Source organism: Carcharodon carcharias, chromosome 17, assembly GCF_017639515.1.
Source record: "Carcharodon carcharias isolate sCarCar2 chromosome 17, sCarCar2.pri, whole genome shotgun sequence".
Taxonomy (NCBI): domain Eukaryota; kingdom Metazoa; phylum Chordata; class Chondrichthyes; order Lamniformes; family Lamnidae; genus Carcharodon; species Carcharodon carcharias.
In genome coordinates, this window is record NC_054483.1 from 1,155,890 (window position 1) to 1,166,042 (window position 10,153).

The window sequence follows — 10,153 nt, forward strand, 5'->3', positions numbered from 1 at the left end:
GTGCGTTTTTCTCTTTGTTATCTGTGTGTGTTTCTCTGTCTTATCTGTGTGTGTTTCTCTGTGTTATCTGTGTGTGTTTCTCTATGTTATCTGTGTGTGTTTCTCTGTGTTATCTGTGTGTGTTTCTGTGTTATCTGTGTGTGTTTCCCTGTGTTATCTGTGTGTGTTTCTCTGTGTTATCTCTGTGTGTGTTTTGTGTTTTCTGTGTGTGCTTCCGACTGTTATCTGTGTGTGTTTCTCTGTGTTATCTGTGTGTGTTTCTCTGTTATCTGTGTGTGTTTCTCTATCTATGTGTTTTTCTCTGTGTTATCTGTGTGAGTTTCTCTGTTAACTGTGCGTGTTTCTCTGTGTGTTCTTCTCTGTGTTAATTGTGTGTGTTTCTGTGTTATCTGTGTGTGTTTCACTGTGTTAGCTGTGTGTGTTTCTTTGTGTGTGTTTCTCTGTGTTGTCTGTGTGTGCTTCCCTGTGTTATCTGTGTGTGTGTTTCTCTGTTATCTGTGTGTGTTTCTCTGTGTTATCTGTGTGTGTTTCTCTGTGTTATCTGTGTGTGTTTCTCTGTGTTATCTGTGTGTGCTTCTCTGTGTTATCTGTGTGTGTTTTTCTGTTATCTGTGTGTGTTTCTCTGTGTTATCTGTGTGTGTTTCTCTGTGTTATCTGTGTGTGTTTCTCTGTGTTATCTGTGTGTGTTTCTCTGTGTTATCTGTGTGTGTTTCACTGTGTCATCTGTGTGTGTTTCTCTTTTTTATCTGTGTGTGTTTCTCTGTGTTATCTGTGTGTGTTTCTCTTTGTTATCTGTGTGTGTTTCTCTGTCTTATCTGTGTGTGTTTCTCTGTGTTATCTCTGTGTGTTTCTCTATGTTATCTGTGTGTGTTTCTCTGTGTTATCTGTGTGTGTTTCTGTGTTATCTGTGTGTGTTTCCCTGTGTTATCTGTGTGTGTTTCTCTGTGTTATCTGTGTGTGTTTTTTGTGTTTTCTGTGTGTGCTTCCGTCTGTTATCTGTGTGTGTTTCTCTGTGTTATCTGTGTGTGTTTCTCTGTTATCTGTGTGTGTTTCTCTATCTATGTGTTTTTCTCTGTGTTATGTGTGTGTGTTTCTCTGTTATCTGTGCGTGTTTCTCTATCTGTGTCTTCTTCTCTGTGTTAATTGTGTGTGTTTCTGTGTTATCTCTGTGTGTTTCACTGTGTTAGCTGTGTGTGTTTCTCTGTGTGTGTTTCTCTGTGTTATCTGTGTGTGTTTCTCTATCTGTGTGTGTTTCTGTGTTATCTGTGTGTGTTTCTGTGTTATCTTTGTGTGTTTCTCTGTGTGTGTTTCTCTGTTATCTGTGTGTGCTTCTCTGTGTTATCTGTGTGTGTTTCTCTGTGTTATCTGTGTGTGTTTCCCTGTGTTATCTGTGTGTGTTTCTCTGTGTTATCTGTGTGTGTTTCTCTGTGTTATCTGTGTGTGTTTCTCTGTGTTATCTGTGTGTGCTTCACTGTGTTATCTGTGTGTGTGTTTCTCTGTTATCTGTGTGTGTTTCTCTGTGTTATCTGTGTGTGTTTCTCTGTGTTATCTGTGTGTATTTCTCTGTGTTATCTGTGTGTGTTTCACTGTGTCATCTGTGTGTGTTTCTCTTTTTTATCTGTGTGTGTTTCTCTGTGTTATCTGTGTTTGTTTCTCTTTGTTATCTGTGTGTGTTTCTCTGTGTTATCTGTGTCTGTTTCTCTTTGTTTTCTGTGTGTGTTTCTCTGTGTTATCTGTGTGTGTTTCTCTGTGTTATATGTGTTTGTTTCTCTGTTATCTGTGTGTGTTTCTCTATCTATGTTTGTTTCTCTGTGTTATCTGTGTGTGTTTCTCTGTTATCTGTGCGTGTTTCTCTATCTGTGTGTGTTTCTCTGTGTTATCTGTGTGTGTTTCTGTGTTATCTGTGTGTGTTTCACTGTGTTAGCTGTGTGTGTTTCTCTGTGTGTGTTTCTCTGTGTTATCTGTGTGTGTTTCTCTCTCTGTGTGTGTTTCTGTGTTATCTGTGTTTGTTTCCCTGTGTTATCTGTGTGTCTTTCTCTGTGTTACCTGTGTGTGTTTCTCTGTGTTATCTATGTGTGTTTCTCTGTGCTATCTTTGTTTGTTTCTCTGTGTTATCTGTGTGTGTTTCTCTGTGTTATCTGTGTGTGTTTCCCTGTGTTATCTGTGTGTGTTCTTCTGTTATCTGTGTGTGTTTCTCTGTGTTATCTGTTTGTGTTTCTCTGTGTTATCTGTGTGTGTTTCTCTGTGTTATATGTGTGTGTTTCCCTATGTTATCTGTGTGTGTTTCTCTTATCTGTGTGTGTTTCTCTGTGTTACCTGTGTGTGTTTCTCTGTGTTATCTGTGTTTGTTTCTCTTTGTTATCTGTGTGTGTTTCTCTGTGTTATCTGTGTCTGTTTCTCTTTGTTTTCTGTGTGTGTTTCTCTTGTTATCTGTGTGTGTTTCTCTGTGTTATCTGTGTGTGTTTCTCTTTTTTATCTGTGTGTGTTTCTCTGTGTTATCTGTGTTTGTTTCTCTTTGTTATCTGTGTGTGTTTCTCTGTGTTATCTGTGTCTGTTTCTCTTTGTTTTCTGTGTGTGTTTCTCTTGTTATCTGTGTGTGTTTCTCTGTGTTATCTGTGTGTGTTTCTCTATGTTATCTGTGTGTGTTTCTCTGTGTTATCTGTGTGTGTTTCTGTGTTATCTGTGTGTGTTTCCCTGTGTTATCTGTGTGTGTTTCTCTATGTTATCTGTGTGTGTTTTTTGTGTTTTCTGTGTGTGCTTCTGTCTGTTATCTGTGTGTGTTTCTCTGTGTTATATTTGTTTGTTTCTCTGTTATCTGTGTGTGTTTCTCTATCTATGTGTGTTGCTCTGTGTTATCTGTGTGTGTTTCTCTGTTATCTGTGCGTGTTTCTCTATCTGTGTGTGTTTCTCTGTTATCTGTGTGTGTTTCTGTGTTATCTGTCTGTGTTTCACTGTGTTAGCTGTGTGTGTTTCTCTGTGTGTGTTTCTCTGTGTTATCTGTGTGTGTTTCTCTATCTGTGTGTGTTTCTGTGTTATCTGTGTTTGTTTCCCTGTGTTATCTGTGTGTCTTTCTCTGTGTTACCTGTGTGTGTTTCTCTGTGTTATCTGTGTGTGTTTCTCTGTGTTATCTGTGTCTGTTTCTCTGTGTTATCTGTGTGTGTTTCTCTGTGTTATCTGTGTGTGTTTCCCTGTGTTATCTGTGTGTGTTTCCCTGTGTTATCTGTGTGTGTTCTTCTGTTATCAGTGTGTGTTTCTCTGTGTTATCTGTGTGTGTTTCTCTGTTATCTGTGTGTGTTTCTCTATCTGTGTGTGTTTCTCTGTGTTATATGTGTGTGTTTCTCTGTTATCTGTGTGTGTTTCTCTATCTGTGTGTGTTTCTCTGTGTTATCTGTGTGTGTTTCTGTGTTATCTGTGTGTGTTTCACTGTGTTAGCTGTGTGTGTTTCTCTGTGTGTGTTTCTCTGTGTTATCTGTGTGTGTTTCCCTGTGTTATCTGTGTGTTTCTCTGTGTTATCTGTGTGTGTTTCTCTGTGTTATCTGTGTGTGTTTCTCTGTTTTATCTGTGTGTGTTTCTGTGTTATCTGTGTGTGTTTCTCTGTGTGTGTTTCTCTGTTATCTGTCTGTGCTTCTCTGTTTTATCTGTGTGTGTTTCTCTGTGTTATCTGTGTGTGTTTCCCTGTGTTATCTTGTGTGTTTCTCTGTGTTATCTGTGTGTGTTTCTTTGTGTTATCTGTGTGTGTTTCTCTGTGTTATCTGTGTGTGCTTCCCTGTGTTATCTGTGTGTGTTTCTCTGTTATCTGTGTGTGTTTCTCTGTGTTATCTGTGTGTGTTTCTCTGTGTTATCTGTGTGTGTTTCTCTGTGTTATCTGTGTGTGTTTCTCTGTGTTATCTGTGTGTGTTTCACTGTGTCATCTGTGTGTGTTTCTCTTTTTTATCTGTGTATGTTTCTCTGTTTTATCTGTGCGTTTTTCTCTTTGTTATCTGTGTGTGTTTCTCTGTCTTATCTGTGTGTGTTTCTCTGTGTTATCTGTGTGTGTTTCTCTATGTTATCTGTGTGTGTTTCTCTGTGTTATCTGTGTGTGTTTCTGTGTTATCTGTGTGTGTTTCCCTGTGTTATCTGTGTGTGTTTCTCTATGTTATCTGTGTGTGTTTTTTGTGTTTTCTGTGTGTGCTTCCGTCTGTTATCTGTGTGTGTTTCTCTGTGTTATCTGTGTGTGTTTCTCTGTTATCTGTGTGTGTTTCTCTATCTATGTGTTTTTCTCTGTGTTATCTGTGTGAGTTTCTCTGTTAACTGTGCGTCTTTCTCTGTGTGTTCTTCTCTGTGTTAATTGTGTGTGTTTCTGTGTTATCTGTGTGTGTTTCACTGTGTTAGCTGTGTGTGTTTCTTTGTGTGTGTTTCTCTGTGTTATCTGTGTGTGCTTCCCTGTGTTATCTGTGTGTGTGTTTCTCTGTTATCTGTGTGTGTTTCTCTGTGTTATCTGTGTGTGTTTCACTGTGTTATCTGTGTGTGTTTCTCTGTGTTATCTGTGTGTGCTTCTCTGTGTTATCTGTGTGTGTTTCTCTGTTATCTGTGTGTGTTTCTCTGTGTTATCTGTGTGTGTTTCTCTGTGTTATCTGTGTGTGTTTCTCTGTGTTATCTGTGTGTGTTTCACTGTGTCATCTGTGTGTGTTTCTCTTTTTTATCTGTGTGTGTTTCTCTGTGTTATCTGTGTGTGTTTCTCTTTGTTATCTGTGTGTGTTTCTCTGTCTTATCTGTGTGTGTTTCTCTGTGTTATCTCTGTGTGTTTCTCTATGTTATCTGTGTGTGTTACTCTGTGTTATCTGTGTGTGCTTCCCTGTGTTATCTGTGTGTGTGTTTCTCTGTTATCTGTGTGTGTTTCTCTGTGTTATCTGTGTGTGTTTCTCTGTGTTATCTGTGTGTATTTCTCTGTGTTATCTGTGTGTGTTTCACTGTGTCATCTGTGTGTGTTTCTCTGTGTTATCTGTGTTTGTTTCTCTTGGTTATCTGTGTGTGTTTCTCTGTGTTATCTGTGTCTGTTTCTCTTTGTTTTCTGTGTGTGTTTCTCTTGTTATCTGTGTGTGTTTCTCTGTGTTATCTGTGTGTGTTTCTCTATGTTATCTGTGTGTGTTTCTCTGTGTTATCTGTGTGTGTTTCTCTGTGTTATCTGTGTGTGTTTCTCTTTTTTATCTGTGTGTGTTTCTCTGTGTTATCTGTGTTTGTTTCTCTTTGTTATCTGTGTGTGTTTCTCTGTGTTATCTGTGTCTGTTTCTCTTTGTTTTCTGTGTGTGTTTCTCTTGTTATCTGTGTGTGTTTCTCTGTGTTATCTGTGTGTGTTTCTCTTTTTTATCTGTGTGTGTTTCTCTGTGTTATCTGTGTTTGTTTCTCTTTGTTATCTGTGTGTGTTTCTCTGTGTTATCTGTGTCTGTTTCTCTTTGTTTTCTGTGTGTGTTTCTCTTGTTATCTGTGTGTGTTTCTCTGTGTTATCTGTGTGTGTTTCTCTTTTTTATCTGTGTGTGTTTCTCTGTGTTATCTGTGTTTGTTTCTCTTTGTTATCTGTGTGTGTTTCTCTGTGTTATCTGTGTCTGTTTCTCTTTGTTTTCTGTGTGTGTTTCTCTTGTTATCTGTGTGTGTTTCTCTGTGTTATCTGTGTGTGTTTCTCTATGTTATCTGTGTGTGTTTCTCTGTGTTATCTGTGTGTGTTTCTGTGTTATCTGTGTGTGTTTCCCTGTGTTATCTGTGTGTGTTTCTCTATGTTATCTGTGTGTGTTTTTTGTGTTTTCTGTGTGTGCTTCTGTCTGTTATCTGTGTGTGTTTCTCTGTGTTATATTTGTTTGTTTCTCTGTTATCTGTGTGTGTTTCTCTATCTATGTGTGTTGCTCTGTGTTATCTGTGTGTGTTTCTCTGTTATCTGTGCGTGTTTCTCTATCTGTGTGTGTTTCTCTGTGTTATCTGTGTGTGTTTCTGTGTTATCTGTCTGTGTTTCACTGTGTTAGCTGTGTGTGTTTCTCTGTGTGTGTTTCTCTGTGTTATCTGTGTGTGTTTCTCTATCTGTGTGTGTTTCTGTGTTATCTGTGTTTGTTTCCCTGTGTTATCTGTGTGTCTTTCTCTGTGTTACCTGTGTGTGTTTCTCTGTGTTATCTGTGTGTGTTTCTCTGTGTTATCTGTGTCTGTTTCTCTGTGTTATCTGTGTGTGTTTCTCTGTGTTATCTGTGTGTGTTTCCCTGTGTTATCTGTGTGTGTTTCCCTGTGTTATCTGTGTGTGTTCTTCTGTTATCAGTGTGTGTTTCTCTGTGTTATCTGTGTGTGTTTCTCTGTTATCTGTGTGTGTTTCTCTATCTATGTGTGTTTCTCTGTGTTATATGTGTGTGTTTCTCTGTTATCTGTGTGTGTTTCTCTATCTGTGTGTGTTTCTCTGTGTTATCTGTGTGTGTTTCTGTGTTATCTGTGTGTGTTTCACTGTGTTAGCTGTGTGTGTTTCTCTGTGTGTGTTTCTCTGTGTTATCTGTGTGTGTTTCCCTGTGTTATCTGTGTGTTTCTCTGTGTTATCTGTGTGTGTTTCTCTGTGTTATCTGTGTGTGTTTCTCTGTTTTATCTGTGTGTGTTTCTGTGTTATCTGTGTGTGTTTCTCTGTGTGTGTTTCTCTGTTATCTGTGTGTGCTTCTCTGTTTTATCTGTGTGTGTTTCTCTGTGTTATCTGTGTGTGTTTCCCTGTGTTATCTTGTGTGTTTCTCTGTGTTATCTGTGTGTGTTTCTCTGTGTTATCTGTGTGTGTTTCTCTGTGTTATCTGTGTGTGCTTCCCTGTGTTATCTGTGTGTGTTTCTCTGTTATCTGTGTGTGTTTCTCTGTGTTATCTGTGTGTGTTTCTCTGTGTTATCTGTGTGTGTTTCTCTGTGTTATCTGTGTGTGTTTCTCTGTGTTATCTGTGTGTGTTTCACTGTGTCATCTGTGTGTGTTTCTCTTTTTTATCTGTGTATGTTTCTCTGTGTTATCTGTGCGTTTTTCTCTTTGTTATCTGTGTGTGTTTCTCTGTCTTATCTGTGTGTGTTTCTCTGTGTTATCTGTGTGTGTTTCTCTATGTTATCTGTGTGTGTTTCTCTGTGTTATCTGTGTGTGTTTCTGTGTTATCTGTGTGTGTTTCCCTGTGTTATCTGTGTGTGTTTCTCTGTGTTATCTCTGTGTGTTTTTTGTGTTTTCTGTGTGTGCTTCCGTCTGTTATCTGTGTGTGTTTCTCTGTGTTATCTGTGTGTGTTTCTCTGTTATCTGTGTGTGTTTCTCTATCTATGTGTTTTTCTCTGTGTTATCTGTGTGAGTTTCTCTGTTAACTGTGCGTGTTTCTCTGTGTGTTCTTCTCTGTGTTAATTGTGTGTGTTTCTGTGTTATCTGTGTGTGTTTCACTGTGTTAGCTGTGTGTGTTTCTTTGTGTGTGTTTCTCTGTGTTATCTGTGTGTGCTTCCCTGTGTTATCTGTGTGTGTGTTTCTCTGTTATCTGTGTGTGTTTCTCTGTGTTATCTGTGTGTGTTTCTCTGTGTTATCTGTGTGTGTTTCTCTGTGTTATCTGTGTGTGCTTCTCTGTGTTATCTGTGTGTGTTTCTCTGTTATCTGTGTGTGTTTCTCTGTGTTATCTGTGTGTGTTTCTCTGTGTTATCTGTGTGTGTTTCTCTGTGTTATCTGTGTGTGTTTCTCTGTGTTATCTGTGTGTGTTTCACTGTGTCATCTGTGTGTGTTTCTCTTTTTTATCTGTGTGTGTTTCTCTGTGTTATCTGTGTGTGTTTCTCTTTGTTATCTGTGTGTGTTTCTCTGTCTTATCTGTGTGTGTTTCTCTGTGTTATCTCTGTGTGTTTCTCTATGTTATCTGTGTGTGTTTCTCTGTGTTATCTGTGTGTGTTTCTGTGTTATCTGTGTGTGTTTCCCTGTGTTATCTGTGTGTGTTTCTCTGTGTTATCTGTGTGTGTTTTTTGTGTTTTCTGTGTGTGCTTCCATCTGTTATCTGTGTGTGTTTCTCTGTGTTATCTGTGTGTGTTTCTCTGTTATCTGTGTGTGTTTCTCTATCTATGTGTTTTTCTCTGTGTTATCTGTGTGTGTTTCTCTGTTATCTGTGCGTGTTTCTCTATCTGTGTCTTCTTCTCTGTGTTAATTGTGTGTGTTTCTGTGTTATCTCTGTGTGTTTCACTGTGTTAGCTGTGTGTGTTTCTCTGTGTGTGTTTCTCTGTGTTATCTGTGTGTGTTTCTCTATCTGTGTGTGTTTCTGTGTTATCTGTGTGTGTTTCTGTGTTATCTTTGTGTGTTTCTCTGTGTGTGTTTCTCTGTTATCTGTGTGTGCTTCTCTGTGTTATCTGTGTGTGTTTCTCTGTGTTATCTGTGTGTGTTTCCCTGTGTTATCTGTGTGTGTTTCTCTGTGTTATCTGTGTGTGTTTCTCTGTGTTATCTGTGTGTGTTTCTCTGTGTTATCTGTGTGTGCTTCTCTGTGTTATCTGTGTGTGTTTCTCTGTGTTATCTGTGTGTGTTTCTCTGTGTTATCTGTGTGTGTTTCACTGTGTTATCTGTGTGTGTTTCTCTTTTTTATCTGTGTGTGTTTCTCTGTGTTATCTGTGTTTGTTTCTCTTTGTTATCTGTGTGTGTTTCTCTGTGTTATCTGTGTCTGTTTCTCTTTGTTTTCTGTGTGTGTTTCTCTGTGTTATCTGTGTGTGTTTCTCTGTGTTATCTGTGTGTGTTTCTCTATGTTATCTGTGTGTGTTTCTCTGTGTTATCTGTGTGTGTTTCTGTGTTATCTGTGTGTGTTTCCCTGTGTTATCTGTGTGTGTTTCTCTATGTTATCTGTGTGTGTTTCTCTGTGTTTTCTGTGTGTGCTTCTATCTGTTATCTGTGTGTGTTTCTCTGTGTTATATGTGTTTGTTTCTCTGTTATCTGTGTGTGTTTCTCTATCTATGTGTGTTTCTCTGTGTTATCTGTGTGTGTTTCTCTGTTATCTGTGCGTGTTTCTCTATCTGTGTGTGTTTCTCTGTGTTATCTGTGTGTGTTTCTGTGTTATCTGTGTGTGTTTCACTGTGTTAGCAGTGTGTGTTTCTCTGTGTGTGTTTCTCTGTGTTATCTGTGTGTGTTTCTCTCTCTGTGTGTGTTTCTGTGTTATCTGTGTTTGTTTCCCTGTGTTATCTGTGTGTCTTTCTCTGTGTTACCTGTGTGTGTTTCTCTGTGTTATCTATGTGTGTTTCTCTGTGCTATCTTTGTTTGTTTCTCTGTGTTATCTGTGTGTGTTTCTCTGTGTTATCTGTGTGTGTTTCCCTGTGTTATCTGTGTGTGTTCTTCTGTTATCTGTGTGTGTTTCTCTGTGTTATCTGTTTGTGTTTCTCTGTGTTATCTGTGTGTGTTTCTCTGTGTTATATGTGTGTGTTTCCCTATGTTATCTGTGTGTGTTTCTCTTATCTGTGTGTGTTTCTCTGTGTTACCTGTGTGTGTTTCTCTGTGTTATCTGTGTGTGTTTCTCTGTGATATCTGTGTTTGTTTCTCTGTGTTATCTGTGTGTGTTTCCCTGTGTTATCTGTGTGTGTTTCCCTGTGTTATCTGTGTGTGTTCTTCTGTTATCTGTGTGTGTTTCTCTGTGTTATCTGTTTGTGTTTCTCTGTGTTATCTGTGTGTGTTTCTCTGTGTTATCTGTGTGTGTTTCTCTGTTATCTGTGTGTGTTTCTCTATCTATGTGTGTTTCTCTGTGTTATCTGTGTGTGTTTCTGTGTTATCTGTGTGTGTTTCACTGTGTTAGCTGTGTGTGTTTCTCTGTGTGTGTTTCTCTGTGTTATCTGTGTGTGTTTCCCTGTGTTATCTGTGTGTTTCTCTGTGTTATCTGTGTGTGTTTCTCTGTGTTATCTGTGTGTGTTTCCCTGTGTTATCTGTGTGTTTCTCTGTGTTATCTGTGTGTGTTTCTCTGTTATCTGTGTGTGCTTCTCTGTTTTATCTGTGTGTGTTTCTCTGTGTTATCTGTGCGTGTTTCCCTGTGTTATCTTGTGTGTTTCTCTGTGTTATCTGTGTGTGTTTCTCTGTGTTATCTGTGTGTGTTTCTCTGTGTTATCTGTGTGTGCTTCCCTGTGTTATCTGTGTGTGTTTCTCTGTTATCTATGTGTGTTTCTCTGTGTTATCTGTGTGTGTTTCTCTGTGTTATCT